The 17454-nt window shown below is 34.6% G+C and overlaps 1 pseudogene; it reads left to right on the top strand.

The window, feature by feature from the left end:
- Window positions 1-2368: 2368 nt before the first annotated feature.
- Window positions 2369-13636, top strand: LOC143549949 (tryptophan aminotransferase-related protein 4-like; annotated as a pseudogene).
- The last annotated feature ends 3818 nt before the right edge of the window (window positions 13637-17454 follow it).

The following is a 17454-nucleotide window of genomic DNA, read 5'->3' as shown; positions in this document are numbered from 1 at the left end:
AAGAATATGTATTTATGTATACACACACGTATTAGAATGTTATAAAAAGAAATCTCTAATGGAGATGATTTATTTTAAGCCATATATTTTGCAATTAACAGATTCTTCTTTCCTTGCGTAGAGATATAATACTCTTATTTATCATTCTTGTAATTGAGTATTCAGTTATATACAAAAATTATTCAAAGAATATCTTTTTTTTTATATGGTATCACAGCGGGATCATCGCTCGAACCGAATAACCCAAAAACCCTAAATCACCGACTTGCTGGTCCGGCACCATGGAGAAATCCGAAAAAAACACAGAAGGAAAGATGAGGTCAACCGACGGTGAACAAAGTCCTATAGCAGGACTGAACGATAAACAATATCAACAGTTCTTACACCTATTTGCAGAAAAAGGACCATCAGTGCAGGAAGAAAAGAAAGATCTCCCTCCTATAGCAAACATGGTAGGTAGATTCGATAAAGGTCTCGAGTGGCTTATTGATTCGGGTTGTACCGAACACATATCTCACAGGGCTGATTTATTTATTGATGATGTTAAAGATTCACATGAACCACCTGTAACAATACAAAATGGCGACTCTATACTTGTTAAGGGAAGAGGCTCTTGTACCCTACCTTGTGGAAAAACGATTGAAAATGTCTTATATGTCCCAGATTTCACATGTGACCTCTTATCGGTTAGTAGGCTATCTATGGATCTCCAATGTGCTTTAATTTTTTTCCGGATTTTTGTGTTATGCAAGACCTACACTCGAGGAAGATGATTGGAGCAGGTCAATATCGGGAAGGATTATATCAGATGGATATGGTGGGAGGCCAAAGGAAAGCTATGGCAGCTACGAGTAATTTGTGGCATAAACGACTTGGTCATGCTTCACATGGAAAATCTTCTCTTTGGATTTTGTTAAGAGTGATGCCTTGAAAACTGGTATGTTTTGTGATTCATGCAATAGGGCAAAATTTTCTAGATTACCTTTTCCAATTAGTTCTATAAAAACCAAGGAACCTTTCGAACTTTTGCATTGTGACATTTGGGGGAAATATAGGATCCCTACTCTCACACGTGCCAACTATTTCTTAACAATCGTTGATGATTTCAGTCGGTCGGTATAGGTGTTCCTTTTGAAACACAAATGGGAAGCTAGTGATTGTTTAATAGCGTTTCACAAATTAATTGCGAACCAATTTAACAAAAACATTAAAAGGATTCGATCTGATAATGGGGGTGAGTTTACCTCAAACCGAATGCTCAATTTCTACATCGAGCATGGAATCCTTCTTGAAACTACTTGTCCACATACCCCACAACAGAACCGTGTGGTTGAGCGAAAACATCGCCATCTCCTTGAGACCACTAGGGCACTCATATTTGAAGCGAAATTGCCTATTAGATTTTGGGGAGAATGCATCACCACAGCCGCGTATATTATAAACCGTCTTCCATTGGATGTCATAGGAGATAAACACCATACGAGATAATTTATGACACAAAACCAAATTATGAAGGCCTGAAAGTTTTCGGATGCCTTGCCTATTACCGTAACAATGAAACGGGAGGGGATAAATTTGAAGAAAGGGGGAGACCCGAAATATTTTTGGGTTACCCACCGGGAACAAAAGGGTACAAAATATATGACCCAAAACACAACAAAATTGTTGTGTCAAGAGATGTTAGATTTGTTGAACATGTTTTCCCCTATGCCACCATTGATACTTCTGGTGGTGATGAGGAGGATAATAATATATTTGAATTTCCTATTTGGTACTATGCTAGGTATGATGAGGTATTACAAAATGATCAAAGAAACTCAACGGTGAATGTTGATTATATTAATACCAACAGTGAGCCAGACTCAAGTATTGAGCTTGAAGCCCAAAATGAAGAAACCTTTTTAAATGAACCAGAAACTGAAAATGAATATGGCCCAGTTCAGACACCTATCACTCAAGACCAAGATATAACTCCAACCCAACATGAAACTAGCCCAGTTCAGACCACCATGGTCCAAGACCAAGAACCAACTTCCGCTACTAGGCCGCAGCCCAACAAGAAAACAATCCCATCAACGAACCTCCTTTGAACAGTTCACCACAAATTGAAAATGAAGATTCGGTCCGAGAAAAGAGAATTCGTTCCAGACCGCAACGCCTCAATGATTACATAGTTAAGTTGCCACCATCTATAGATCATGCTCTACCCACCATGACTTAAGAATCCTCGAGGTTATATCCCTTAGCTAACTTTATTTCTTATGAAAAATTCTCCAATACTCACAAAGCCTTTTTATCGGCTATCACCTCGAATGATGAGCCAAAACATTTTAAGCAGGCAGCACAAAATGAGAAATGGAGAGAGGCGATGACACGAGAAATAAAGGCACTTGAAGCAAACGGAACATGGACCCTAGAGGAACTACCAAAGGGGAAAAAAGCAATTGATTCCAAGTGGGTTTATAAGATTAAATACAAACTGAACGGTGAAATCGAAAGGTACAAGGCGAGACTTGTGGCAAAGGGTTTCACTCAGATGGAAGGAGTTGACTTTCATGACACATTTGTACCTGTTGTCAAACTGATCACTGTCCGAACTTTGTTAGCTGTGGCGGTTAAAAAGAATTGGATTATTCACCAATTAGATGTTAACAACGCTTTTTTACATGGGGATTTAGACGAGGAGATCTATATGAAAGTTCCTCAAGCTTTGAGAGGGGAGGAAACAAGGTATGTAAACTGAGAAAATCCTTATACGACCTGAAACAGGCCTCTCGAAATTGGTATCAAAAATTTACGGAAGCCTTATTATCTCTTAGTTTCAAGGAATCTCATGCAGACCATTCTCTATTTTTATACAAAAAGGGTGACGTTTTTGTCGCTGTGCTCATATACGTTGATGACGTGATCGTTGTTGGGAATAACAATTCAATGATACAAGAAACAAAGACCTATCTTGACAAACGGTTCAACATTAAAGATCTTGGGGTGCTAAAATATTTTTTGGGTATTGAGGTAGCTCGTACCTCAGAGGGTTTGGTCCTTAGTCAAAGGAAGTACACTTTAGACATACTAGAAGATAGTGGGATGCAAGATTGTCGGTCTAGTATGTTTCCAATGGAACAAAACCTCAAACTAGACAAAGAAGAAAAGGTACCAGAGGTAGATGCTGATATGTATCGTCGGTCGTCTTCTTTACCTTCAGGCAACGAGGCCAGATATCGCTTACTCGGTTAATATTTTAAGCCAGTTTGTTGCTGACCCTAGACAGAATCATATGGATGCTGCAACTCGGGTCCTTAGGTATTTAAAAACAACATCAGGTCAAGGGATTTTGCTTCCTAAAGAAGGTGGAATGACTCTCGTTTCCTACTCTGACTCAGATTGGTTAGGTTGCCCATATACCAGAAGATCAAGGACAGGTTATCTACTACTCCTTGAAGGTTGACCGATCTCTTGGAAATCTAAAAAGCAATCTGTAGTTTCTCGGTCATCAGCAGAAGCTGAATACCGAGCCATGGCTCTCACTGTTAGTGAAATTCTTTGGGTTTGGTGGCTTTTAAAGGAGCTTGAAGTTGAAGACCACGGCGCCACTCCTCTCTTTTGTGATAATCGCTCAGTCATACACATTGCCAACAATCCCGTTTTCCATGAACGAACTAAACATGTCGAAATGTACTGTTACTTTGTTCGGGAACGAGTTGTATCAAGAGAAATTAAGCCATTACATATCAACAATAAACTACAGATTGCGGACCTGTTTACCAAACCTCTTGGGTCACAACCACTTCGTACCTTACTTGACAAATTGGGTGTTCGAAATCTACACACTCCAATTTGAAGGGGAGTAATGGAGATGATTTATTTTAAGCCATATATTGTGCAATTAACAGATTCTTCTTTCCTTGCTTAGAGATATAATACTCTTATTTATCATTTTTGTAATTGAGTATTCAGTTATATACAAAAATTATTCAAAGAAAATATCCAATTTTTATAATCTCCGTGTGACATTCGGACAACTCACAACTGTTATAGGAGGAGAAAACAAATTCATATAAATTGATAAAATCCTAGTTGAGTATGAGAAAATTGCACTAACGCTTCATGTGGTTTTACCATTTTACAAGTTTGGTCTCTAGATATTAAAATCCATAAACTTAGTCTAAACATTTATGAGATGGTTGCACTTTAGTCTTTACTATTAACCTTGTATAATACTCTTTAGATTAATGAAAAAGTGATACCACGTTAGATTAATATGAGGGTAATTGTATCTTTTAAATTTGAAATCCTAGTAAATACTCTTTCATAGCATAACTACTCTATTATATATGCACTTAATCTTTCTGATCTGATTGAATGTGATGAAGTCGGCATTATGGAGTTCTAGAGTTTGAAAGAGTATTCTATTAGGGTTCTAAATTTTAATAGACATGATTACACTCATATGAATTACACATAACATCACGTTTTCATTAAAAACTTGCTAGGGTTAACAACAGGGGACTAAATGTGCAACCATTTTACAAATGTTTGGACTAAGTTTGTAAATTATAAAGTTATAGGCCAAGCATGCAATATGACCAAACCGTATAAACTATTTATACATGTTTCACTTTTGTATTGTTGAACAACCTTTACATGAATGACAAGGGTTTAAATGTAACTATATTTAGATTTAAACATTATGTATCATTAACCTTTACACCTACTCTTTTCATGGCCCCAAAACATCTTGAGTTGTGCATAGGTAAAAAAGAACATAATTTAGTCAATTTCGTGGGTTATAAACAAAAATAATTTACTAATGGTGTTAGCATCCCCCACAAACAACCATGTATGCAAGCAAGCTCCCTCTTCAGTTGTATCAAAAGGCCCAATTCATGATATACACTATGGACCAACTCACTTTTTAATTTCATTTTCAACCTTTTTTTATTTTCTGCAATTTCCATAAGGTTACTAGTACATGGAGTAGTAGTTGACAGAGAGATTGGATTCGTTTACTGCTCAATAATAGTTTCTTGTATTATAATTGAAACAAAACTATTTAAATAAGTAAAATAATAAACCTATACAAGGAAAAATAATAATAAGAAAAAAGTAGATTCCCTTGATTAAGTTTCCAACAATCCTTACACTTTATTATTGCCAAATATTTAATATAGGAATTGATACTATAATTTTGTATTTTCTAATACTCCCTTTCAAGTTGAGTAGTGAGATTTTCGATGCTCAACTTGTCAAGACAATTATTAAAAATTCTTCCATTGACGGCTTTGTTAATTTATCTGCTAGTTAGTCTTCTGATCAAACGAAAGGTAGTTCAATAATCCATGCTTCAATTTTTTCTTTGATGCTAACCTCCACATGCTTTGTACGATCGTGTTTAACTGGATTTTTGAAATTTGTATCACAGCTTTGTTGTCACACATGATCTTACTTGATTCGGTTGGGGAACCCAATTTCTGTTAAAAGTTAACGTATGCATAGCACCTTTGACACTCCCCATGCAGTGCATCAAAATTCTGCTTCGGCTATGTGCAATGCTACCACCTTGATCTTTTTATTTCTCCATGTAACTAGATTTCCACCAACAAAGGTAAAGTATCCTGATGTTGATCTTCCATCATCTTTATCTCCTGCCCAGTTTGCATCAGTATACAACTGATTTTTAGGTGATTTTTTGGTTGAAAGAGAACCCCATGGCCTGTTGTTCCTTTGAGATATCTGATAATTCTCCATACTGCTTCCATGTTAGTTACTTAAGGTTGATACATAAACTTACTAACTACCCTTACTAAATAGGCAATATCTGAACGAGTATGCGAAAGGTATATAAATTTTCCAACCAAGTGTTGGTATCTTTCTTTGTTTGTCAATTCTCCACCTACTTACATATGAAGTTTATGATTTACCATCATTGGGGCAGGTTTGCAATCAGCCATTCCTGTCGGCTAGAAGGTCAAGTATATATTTTTTCTAACATACACAGATACATTGTTTAGACCTTAACACTTCAATTCCAAGAAAATACTTAAGTCTTCCTAGGTCCTTCATTTCGAATTCTGTGAATAACTAGGTCTTAAAATTCTTTATTTCTTCCTCTTCATTTCCTATATTAATCATGTCATTAACATATATGATTAAACAAGTCACAACTTTACCTCTTTGTTTAAGGAAGAGGGTATGATCGGAGTTGCTTTGCCAAAATCATATCCTTTCATTGCTAAAGTAAATCTTCCAAACCACACTTGAGGAGATTGTATAAGCCCATAGAGAGATTTTTTTAACCGACATACTTCCTTTGCCTTGAAAATTTATGTGAACCCGGGTGGGGCTTTCATATATACTTCTTCTTTTAACTCTCCATGTAAGAAGGCATTCTTAACATCAAATTTATGAAGAGGCCACCCTTTATTTATAGCTATCAAAAAAAGGACTCTGATTGTGTTAATTTTGGCTACTGGAGAAAAAGTCTCAAAGTAGTCAATCTCGTATGGTTGAGTATAGCCCTTAGCCACTAACCGAGAAGAAGTGAGAAAGAAATTATGCAGCGTATAACCTTATATGGCGTATAACGCATGGGCCGTATAAGTATACAGCGTGTAAGATGGAATACATGGCGTATAAGTAGAGAAACTTATACGGAAAATCTTATACGGCGTGTAAGAAGAAAAGTGGATTTATGCGCTACACTTATATGGCGTATAAGTTAAGTAAGGACAAATTGACAAGATTTTGCATAAGAATGAATGTGAAATAATCTGAAACTTTAAGAAACTGTTCAAAAACAAAAATATGGAATGTTGTGAACTTCTGATGAAGTTTGAATGGTTAAAACGAGAATGAAACGAATGGAATTGATCAAGGAACAATCAATTCCCGAACAAAAGCGAGAATGTTCAAAGAAAAATGAATTTAGAGAAACTGGTTGAAATGAAGAGCAGGATAAATAACCTTGCTCTGATACAATGTAATCGTTGAAGAACGATGACACAGAAAGAAAAGAATAAAAGAGGTAGAGAAAGAAAATTTTATATCAATCAGAATGAAAATTACAAATACAAGAAACAAGAAAACTATATATATACACACACACACACACAAACACAAGCATACACGACCTGTAAAAGCTTGTAAAAGCTTATAAATCCAACTGCCTCCCAAAAGCGGGGTGGTGACCTTTTAGGCTTTAGCAATCTCTGCAAACAAATGACAAAACAGATAGGTGATGTCGCAAGGAATGTCGTTCTTTATGCAATATAAAGCCTAGAGGTCCCTCAGACTCACAAACCCCCGCTATAGCCACACTAAGTGATACTATGGCTTATTATGCGATGAATGTATCGAAAAAGTGAGTCTTGAAGAGCTGTGCTTTTTGAGACACTTGATCTGTATTCCTCATCTCTATAATTGAGTTATTCCCAAGCTTTTTTCGCTGTTACCGAGTGGTGCAGAAGACTTATCTTCTTCATCAGGAATGTTTGTCCCGGCTTCATAAAAGAGTTCAGTATCAGTTTTCTCAAGGTGTAAATACACATATCAATTCCAAGTTGGGTCACCGAGGTGTGGTACCATGTACCCTCGAGCCGAATTTGAATACCCTCTTGATCCCACAAGTAGAGATATCCTTGGTTTTCATTGAGAAGGAAGCGAGGAAATCTTTAGTGAGTTCTATGACAGACCTTTGTCTGTTGGTAAGACTCGAGCGTAAGGGCTTGTCACAAGACATTTGTACCGTTGAAGCTGATTAACGTCTCTTCGTGTGAAGGTACATGTATAGAGATGGGATGCTTCTCGTCGACGAGCCATGATTGCAAGCCTATCTCGAGTGATCTGCTCTCGTTGAGTGAGCTCGGGAAAGGCAAGGAATGTGTGCATGCCATCTCTTACTTCGGCCGTCCTGAAAATGAAAACGTATTAATGAAAAGGATAACGTAAATCAAAGTAAACAATCTATTCCATAGAATGAAGCACGACCTCGTGCTTGGGGAAACACGGACCTGTGGTTGACTGATTTTGACCAGGTTGACCTGCAATTCGACTATAGAGGCGTGGTCAGTGAACCACGACTTGTGATTTTGTACTGTTCTGCAGAAAATCACGAGTCGAACTCATGTGCCAACCCGGTTCGATGAAACTAACATGTCTGGTCTGGATTGAAGGATTTTTCATGTCGGAAACCTGTGCCGAGTAAATTTCACTCAAACTACCGAATTCATGAACAAATCGGGTCAAAATCTAGTTTAAACCTTTGGTAACAACACAAAACCCTTGCTCTGATACAATGTAATCATTGAAGAACGATGACACAGAAAGAAAAGAATAAAAGAGGCAGAAAAGAAAATTTTATACCAATAAGAATGAAAATTACAAATACAAGAAACAAGAAAACTATATATATATATATATATATACATGACACGTATATGTATAGCGTATAACATATATACGCTCACACCCTAGGGATAGAAGTTATTTGAAAATTTATCTGGCTTTTACATTTTTATAACCAAGGTTAAAGCAAAGGCTACATTGAGACAAATCAAAGTTGCCAAAACAATTTTGATGACATGCTTGCTAGTAGTCTAATGCGATTATCTGTTTTGGATAATTAAATTCGTTTGGTGAGTTTTTCATCCTCCTGGGTGTAACTCTTTAAGGGAAAGAAAAGCTTATTGTCCGCTTGTCTCATGCTTACTTTAGAATCTACATGTTAACGTTGGTATATATATATATAGGGGTGGGTTCTAGTAAAAACTCCTTTTAAAGAGAAAACTTAAAAACTCTAAAAAATTTCTAAAAAACTATTTTTAACTTTTTAAAAATTTTTTTTTTGAAGTTTCTTTTTTTCCCATTATTCTTATATGTTGTTATTGGTTAAAAAAAAAAAACTTGTTGGTAACCTCGTCGGTATAGTGCGCATGTGTAATAGTGTGCATTGCATATATGCAAAAGTGTTTTTATTGCATAGAATACAACACTATTACACATATTTGATACACACTATTGTATATATGCAATATAAGACTAATACACACATCGAATACACATAGTACGTATGTGTAATACAACATTAACGCACATGTGCACCACATCGACTTTTATTTTATTATTATTTTTTTTTCATATAATACAACACTACTACACATATACAATACACAAATATTGAATTACGCAATAAAACACTATTAAACTCAAAAATACATAGTAATACACATGTGTAATACAACGGTATCGCACAGTAATACGTATGTGCATTACAGCGGGTTTTTTTTTATTTTTTTTATTTTTCGAGTGAAATATAAGAAAATATAAGAATAATGGCTAAAACAGAATTTTGAAAATATTTTTTTATTTTTAATTAAAAATAATTTTTTAGGAATTTTTAAAAGTTTTTTAGTTTTCTCTTGATCCTCTCCCTATATATATATATATATATATATATATATATATTTCGAATCTCAGGTATTTAAAACGTTTTACTAATTTATCATATACAAACCTGCAAAACTGAAACTGCACTAGGAACAAAACGAAGACATATTGTTACGGAATATGTTTCCTGATTTCTATAGCAATCAATATATTATTTAGTATAAATCTGTATATAGGTGAAGGGCAGATGGGAGAGAAGAATTTAACGTGGAGTCGGAAAGCAGCTGAGGAGGCGGAAGCGGTTGCAGCAATCTCAAGCTCTGGCCATGGTAGAGCTTTCCTTGACGGATCAATTTTGGATGGTCAACCTGTTTGTGAGTGCTACGGATGTTATGGTGGAAGTGATTGCTCTGAATTATCTACCGAATGTGTTGCTGATGCTGATAGGTATAATTTATCTAAAACTCGTTGATTTACTTATCTTTAAAATATTTCGCCTAATTCCTCCTTAACAATATTATATCTGCTCGACTGGATGTGCATTAATATAATATATCTATCAAGTTGTGACGTACATTCATTCATGTTGCAGTGGAGATCCTATATACCTTGAGCCATTCTGGGTGCAAAATGCAGCAGATGCTGCGGTCGTAATATCGGGGTGGCATCGGATGAGTTATGAATACGCTGACACTACTTTGATATCAACCGAGCTCGACAAATATATTCGTAAGCTGCATTCCGTTGCCGGGAATGCAGTCACCCAGGGCAGATACATTGTCTTCGGTGTCGGGTCATCCCAACTTATAAGTGCAGCTGTTTATGCTCTTTCATCTAAAAACTCTTCTTCACGATCAAGCGTGCTCGCTTCCACACCATTCTATTCGGTAACAAGCCATAACATCATAATTTATTATTCACCTTTTCTTGTGGATTTTTATTTAATCTGCTCTTTCATTCCTCATCTATAATTGTACAAGGATCAAACGGCCTTCTTTAACTCGGAAGATTTTCAGTTTGAGGGAGACGCAAAGTTCTAGCAATCAAACAATTTGACAAATAATTACAAGGATGTGGTTGAAATTGTAACCTCGCCAAACAATCCAGGTGGAGAGTTGAGGATCAAGTCCCAGATCGATAATCAAACACGAAGTAAACGACTAACTCTTGTTTATATTAATTAGAAAATATAACTCAAAAAACTGATTACAAACCCTCAAACCTTAACTCGGTTTGACTCTTGATGAACCTTAACTTGGTTGCATCTAGATGAACCCTAACTTGGTTACATCTCGTGTGTCTCTAGATTAACCCTAACTCGGTTACATCTCACACGTCACAATCTATAATGTCTAACCTATCTTTGTTTATATAGACTAACCTAACTTGTTAGCGAAGACATTACCAAATATAATAAAACCCTAAGTTCATGGGCCCAATAGGTCCAACTTGATCACCTACACGTGACGGGCCTATCAAGTTGGAAATTACTTCCAACAATCACCCCCCTAATTTCCGACTCGAAATAGGTGAATCTTTGTCTCCAAACTTGTCTTCTTCACATGTTTGATTTGAACCATGGTCTTAACCTTCTTGGCTTTCACAACCATCTTGGTCTTGATCTCCCGGAACTCCTCTTGATCCATGACTATATTCTTTCGGCTCTCCCGAACTCGATTACCCCTGTGACCTTGTCCCCGACCATTCTCTCGGTCGTATGAACACGCACATCCACCCCTTTGGTTGCGCTCCTTGTCACCTAATCGAGCGAACATTAGTCTTCTTGATCTTCTTAAGTTCCCAAATCGGTCCAAAATATCAAACCCTTGGTCAGAACATAACTCGTTCAACTCGTATAAAAACAAACTCTGAATTAAACCCGTTTGTCCAATCCCTTGCTTCAACCCGTTGAAAGAATATGAACAAATCAATCTGAACAACTTTTCAAAACTGAATCCCTTTGCTCGTAAACCACTTGAACTTCAAACAAAATAAATTGCTTAAAATATTATGTTTTTTCTTCGTAACCCTTCTAGCTTCCTTTATAAGCCACTAAGCCAAGCTTTTAATCCTTTTTGAACTTTTGGCTTTTGTAACACCACCGTGACTTTTTAGCAGCCTCCTTGGGTTAATTAATAGCAAAACAAGAAACCCCACTTCAACAAAAGAATGCAATCAGAACCCAACCAACGTTACTGAGCTTTCCGTTGGTTCTCCCTATTGTTGTCGCCGAACAACAAATAATTTACAAACAAATTAAAGGATTCCTTCTCTCATTCTTTGACCCTTATTCCGATTGTACTACCAGAACCCAGACTTGGTTGCGGAACCAGAATGAGAGCTACTATCAAAACTCAAAACCAACGATCGAACCAACCTCTTTGTTCAATCGCGAATCAGAACTTAAAAGACGACGACAGCGACGGCGACCCTACGAACTTGGTCGTTAGTCACGGTTAATCCGGCATACTCGACGGCGTTCTTCTTCCCTTAGCGGTTGTGCCTAACTCTCACAACAGCAGCGGGCTCTTCTTCGGGTGACGACAGAGTCGATTATCGATTTCTTGAACTTGGTTTTGATACCAATTCAAGTCCCAGATCAATAATCAGCACGAATAAAACGACTAACCCTCGTTTATTATAATCAAGTCCCAGATCGATAATCAAATATGAAGTAAATGACTAACTCTCTTTTATATTAATCAAGCTCTGATACCAATTCAAGTCCCAGATCGATAATCAAACACGAAGTAAACGACTAACTTTCGTTTATATTAATAAGAAAATATAACTCAAAAAACGATTACAAACCCTCTAACCCTAACTCGGTTTGACTCTTGATGAACCCTAACTTGGTTGCATCTAGATGAACCCTAACTCGGTTACATCTCGTGTGTCTCTAGATTAACCCTAACTCGGTTACATCTCACACGTCACAATCTATAATGTCTAACCTATCTTTGTTTATATCAGACATTACCAAATATAATAAAACCCTAAGTTCATGGGCCCAATAGGTCTAACCTGATCACCTACACGTGACGGGCCTATCAAGTTGGAAATTACTTCCAACAGAGGAAACTGGTTCTTGGCAGGAAGACCATATACGATCATGCCTATTTGTGGCCACAATTTTCACCTATCCCGGGCCCTTCAGATCATGATCTCATGCTTTTTAGTCTTTCTAAGCTCACAGGTCATGCCGGTACACGTTTCGGGTACGCAAGTTTCTTTATTATGTGTGTACGCATATATTCGTCACTTAATGCATGAAATCTATAACGTATAAAGCGGTTATCGGCTCCACTCTACCATTGACTAAGCATATTTGTATTGATTATAGGTGGGTGATTATAAAAGATAAGGATGTATATGAGAAGTTTTTAAACTATATCAAGTTGGCTAATGTGGGGATATCTAAAGACACCCAACTAAGAGTTTTGAAGGTTCTTACGCTGTGTTCCCGAGTTTACTTAACGAAGGAATGGAAAGGAAAAGAAACCATTTTCATTCCTTTCCTTTCTCTCACCTTTCCTTTCTTATCTTCTTTTTCTTTTCCTTTCTTTTCCATCCAATTCCTTCCATTTTGGAAGGAAACAATTTACTCATCTTTTTCCCTATCTTTCCTTTCCTTTCTCCCCTTTAATGAAACTCAGGAACACACCATGTTAACTTTCCTGCCCTTTCTTTCCCTAAAAAAAACTCAGGAACACAACCTTATCTTTCTTTCTCCCCGTTTCCTTTCTTTTCTTTCCTTAAGTTAAACTCGGGAACACAGTGTTAAAGTAGCAACTAGAGAAGAGGGAAAACCGTTTTTCGAATTTTCTTATAACAGAATGAGGGACTGATGGGAAAGGATGACCTCTGTTTTTTCAAAGTCAACAAGATTTTCGATCCAGCAAAGACATCCTTTGCATTGCAATTTCTTTCACCAAACTAGGCTTCCGTCTCCTGGTAATTTTAATTCTTGCAAGACCATGGAAATGTCTCGGTTATAAACCAATGGCTTAATAAACAATTTTTTGCAGCTTACGCATGGGTAAAATGTGAAAGAGAAGAAGCCAATGATTGTGGTGCAGTGCTAGAAGCAGGAAAGATCAAAGTCGGTCGTGGAAGCACCTTTAGTGCCAAAGATCGTTACACACGACTCAGTCTTATCAAGAGCGAGGATGACTTTGAGTTGCTTTTGCAACGACTAACCGAGCTAGTGTCTGTTGAAAAAGGTAGACCGGAGACAACACGCAAAAGATGAAATTAGTCGGTATATATTTACATTTACAGAAACGTATAAGAGGGTAAGCTCTAACCAATTGTATAACATAAATTTGTTACGTGTAATATAGCTGTAGTATATAACCGATTTTTATTTAACGAAATATATGATCATAAGGGAGTGCATACGTAGCTATTTTTAAAATGTAATTTTCAAGATATTAGAATTATAGTGTAGTGTTTTATGTGGGTTAAATACAACTTTATATACGAATTTTGTCGCTATTTTAGATATTAATTTGTGAAACTTTTTTAACATTAAACCTTAATATAATTTCTCTTGTCTACATATTCTATATCATCGATCTATCCTCTCAATCACCGGTTTACTTATGATACCACCCACTATCGTCAACCTCCCCTCTCATGCATCAATCATCATCGTAACCTGCATTAACCGCCCCTTTTTCATAAGACAAATATTGGATACATGTTTGTTCGTTTTAAAAAAATCGTAATATTCGTGTTCGTTTATGTTGGTTTGTTAAAAATCTAAGAAACCTACACATTTTAGTTGAAAGAGCCCTAACGTTAAATAAATATAATTAACGTAAAAACTACTATATACGAATTAAATTAAAACAAAGCTACGTTAACAAATAAAAAAAATCATTACAAAATACAAAATAGCAAAATGATTAAAAACAAAAACCTAAATAAAACCTTAGTAAATATATATAAACGAAACATTTAAAAGCTCTCTAGTTGCTCCCTACATTCTCTCAAGCCATCAGATTGTTTTATTTGTAATTAAAGACTTCTCATGCATTTTACCCGAATTCACAGGTATGAGTCTCACCAAACCCATATAGCCATTAAACGGGTTATAACATCTCATTAAATTAAAAATTAATCTCACCAAATATTTGATATAAAAATCCTATAAAATAGGGATATACTCATAAATAATATTTCTAAAAAAAGATATTATTCATAATTAAGAAATAATTTTTTTAGTAAAGCAGATTATAACATTTCCTTTATTTGTGAAACCCTTTGATAATCAAGCCCTAATTATATTATTAACTTGCTTACAATAAATAAAATTAAATATTATAAACAAATAATGTAAAAAAACCCGTAATACGGCCGATAACATATATATATATATATATATGGGTAAGTTCGTGCGAAAAGTGATATTAGTGTGAAAAATGTGAAAATTTATTTCAACCAATTAATTTTTTTCTTTTAATTTTTTATTGTAATTAATTACAAGGGCAAAACGGTAAAGCTTTAGATTGCTTTATTTGTTAGGTATTTAAATTTGGAAGTTTCAAACACTACTTAACTTTTTATTTTCTTTATATTTTAATTAAATTTAAAGAATTCATAATCTTTGTATAAATATAAAAGGGTCAAGTTATTCTAAAAAGGGAGATAAAAATAAGAAGGGTGATAAGGATTTGTAGCCACACAAAAAACCATTAAAAAATTAATAAAAAACCATAACTCAAAATTTAATAAAAAAACGAAAAAAGTAAAAACACAAAAATGTTTCCACCGTCTTTCTCGTTCTCAAAAAAAAAATGTTGAGTGAAAAACAACATTGTGTCTTTTCGTTTATCATAGTGTTTTGTGTTTGTTTTCGTCATTGATTGTGTCTTTTTCCTTGACATTGTGTCTTTTTCATTGATTGTGTTATATTTTGTTTGGCATTGTGCTATATTTTGTAATCTATTGTGTCTTTTTTTAGTTATAATTGTGTCTTTTATTCATTTTCGTCATTGTGTCTTTGATCTCGGCATTGTGTCTTTTCATCGGTTTTTTTTGAACGGAAACGATGAGGGAGACATTTTAATTTTTTAATTTTTTTCGTTTTTTATTTATATTTTGAGTTATGATTTTTTTTATTTTTTAAGAGGTTTTTTGTGTGATCATAAATCTTTCTCACACTTCTTATTTTTATCTTCCTTTGTATTTTAACTTAAGCCCATACAAAAGTCATATATACATTTAAGAATGTTACCATCATTTTCGGTAATTATAAAAATATTGATTGCTTTAATGTATACGATTGTGTATGTCATGGGCTTATAAAAAAGTCTGGTTGATCGAAACCTATAATCAGACCCAAGAATCTACCTGAATTACTTCGGTTCAGCTTAGTTTTTTCTCGGGTTTGAGGTTTTCAGGTCGGGTTAGTTCAGGTTCGGTTACAAGTTTTCTAGGTTCAGGGTTCGGGTAAAAGTGACAACTCTGGTATGCATAATGCACACCCACTCATAAGTATTTGAATAATGGCAAGGTACACAAGTTAAGTTGTTAGCTACATAAACGTTTGAATTCTTCCTACACAAGTTAAGTTATTACCTGCATTAATATTGGACTTCTCTCTCCAAAGGTTAAGTTTTTACCAACATAAACATTAGAATTCTCTCTACACATGTAATTTACCTAAATATTGTAACTATATACAACCACAAAAGATTAGTACAAATGTGAACTTAATATTCAAACTTACATAGCAAAATCATCAGTATTCTTTCATCTAAGTGCTATAAGTTTGTAAAACAATAAAAGTTACTATTAAAATGTATTAAAGCTAGTGATACACTTTAAAACAAAACACAATGATAATTAATATTAGCAAGCTTAAATTTTTTTAGTTTAATATTTTTTAGCATAACATAACTTAGTTAATCCTACACTGTAACGATGATATTCCTACATTTCTTATATATCATAATGTCTTCTTGTTTACTAAATAATCTAACTATATGCAACCATAAAATATTGTAATATCTACTAAAACACCATATAACAATAACTAATTTAAGAAAAGGTAAGCATTTTTTTTTTCAGATTTTTCCAACACAATGTAACGTAGCTAATTCTACACTTTTTACATTATTATTCCTACATTATTGAAAGTAATATCATAAAAATGCAATATTTTATTATCAAATACCAAATATATGAAATTGTCCATGCATTTCAATATTCTATCCACTGCATCGAGTTCTTTTGGAATGTTTAATATTGACATATGTATGATCTTGGGGAAAAATGCGGGAGGTCTTTATTACAAAAGAAATTAAGAATACTATATATATATAGAGGATCAAGAGAAAACTCATCTTTAGGGAGAAAACTTAAAAACTCTTAAAGAATTATTTTTAATTAAATATAAAAAAATATTTTCAAATTTCCATTTTTGCCATTATTCTTATATTTTGGTCCCCTTCACTCGAAAAAAATAAAAAAAAACAAAAAAAAAACCCGCTGTAATGCACATACGTAGTACTGTGCGAAACCGTTGTATTACACATGTGTATTACTATGTATTTTTAAGTTCAATAGTGTTTAGTTGTATATATTCAATATTTGTGTATTGTATATGTGTAGTAGTGTTGTATTATATGAAAAAAAATTATTATAAATTAAAAGTCGATGTAGCGCACATGTGCATTAATGTTGTATTACACATACGTACTAATGTGTAATCGATGTGCGTATTAGTCTTATATTGCATATATACAATAGTGTGTATCAAATATGTGCAATAGTGTTATATACTATGCAATACAAACACTTTTGCATACATGCAATGCACACCATTACACATGTACACTACACTGACGAGGTTACCGACAAGGTTTTTTTTTATTTATTTTTATTTTTTTTGGAACCAATAACAAAATATAAGAATAATGGAAAAAACAAAAACTTTTATCAAAAAGTTAAAAATAGTTTTTAGGTGTTTTTAAGTTTTCTCTTTAAGAGAAGCCCCCCTATATATATTACCATTAGTAACAGAGTAGACATGGATTTATTAAGTTTTACAAAGTCATTAAC

This window comes from Bidens hawaiensis, unplaced genomic scaffold (genome assembly GCF_021521415.1).
Source record: "Bidens hawaiensis isolate Kalapana, Puna unplaced genomic scaffold, B.hawaiensis_p1.1 tig00015874_1, whole genome shotgun sequence".
Classification (NCBI taxonomy): Eukaryota; Viridiplantae; Streptophyta; class Magnoliopsida; order Asterales; family Asteraceae; genus Bidens; species Bidens hawaiensis.
Note: the sequence above shows the minus strand (reverse complement) of the source record. Positions and strands in the feature narration are given on the sequence as shown.